Source organism: Vombatus ursinus, unplaced genomic scaffold, assembly GCF_900497805.2.
Source record: "Vombatus ursinus unplaced genomic scaffold, bare-nosed wombat genome assembly UNPS02014804.1, whole genome shotgun sequence".
In the NCBI taxonomy this organism is placed as follows: Eukaryota; Metazoa; Chordata; class Mammalia; order Diprotodontia; family Vombatidae; genus Vombatus; species Vombatus ursinus.
The window spans coordinates 9,940,315-9,941,336 of record NW_020954582.1 but is presented as its reverse complement, the minus strand read 5'-3'; positions in this window follow the sequence as shown (position 1 = coordinate 9,941,336).

The window sequence follows — 1,022 nt, the reverse complement described above, 5'->3', positions numbered from 1 at the left end:
CTCCACCAACAATGCACTAGTGTTCCAATTTTTCCACATCTTCTCCAACATCTATCATTGTCCTGTTTTATCATGTTAGCCAATCTGATAGGTGTGATATGGTACTTCAGAGCTGTTTTGAGTTGCATTTATGTAATCAATAGTGATTTAGAGAATGTTTTCATATGACTATAGATAACTTTAGTTTCTTCTTCTGAAAACTGCCTGTTCTTATCTTTTAACCATTTATCAATTGGGCAATGACTTATATTCTTAAAATTTTGACTTAGTGCTCTCTATATTTTAGAAATTAGGCCTTTATCAGAGACACTGGTTGTACAACTTCTCAGTTTTCTGCTTCCCTCCTAATCTTGGTTGCATTGGCTTTGTTTGTGCAAAACCTTTTTTTAATTTAATGTAATCAAAATTACTCATTTTGGATTTCATAATGTTCTCTATCTCTTGTTTGGTCATAAATTCTTCCCTTCTTCATAAATCTTACAGGTAAACTATTCCTTGCTCTCTTAGTTTGCTTATAGTATCAGCCTTTGTATATCTAAGTCGTGTACCCATTTTGACTTTATTTTGGTATATAGATTTGGGGCTATGCTTAGTTTCTGCCATACTGTTTTCCAGTTTTTTCAGCAGTTTTTGCCAAATAGTGAGTTATTATCCCAGAAACTTGGGTATTTGGGTTTATTAAACAGTAGATTACTATAGTCATTGACTACTGTGTCTTGCATACCTAACATATTCCACTGATCCACCACTCTATTTCTTAGCCAGTACCAAGTAGTTTTGATGATTGCTGCTCAATAATACCATTTAAGATCTGGTATGGCTAGGCTACCTTCCCTAACATTTCTTTTGACTAGTTCCTTTGATATTCTGAACCTTTTGTTTTTACAGGTGAATCTTGTCATTATTTTTTCTAGCTCTATATGATAATTTTTTTGGTAGTTTGATTGTTATGGCACTGAATAAGTAAATTAATTTAGTAGAACTACCATTTTTATTATATTAGCTCAGCCTCCTCATGAGCG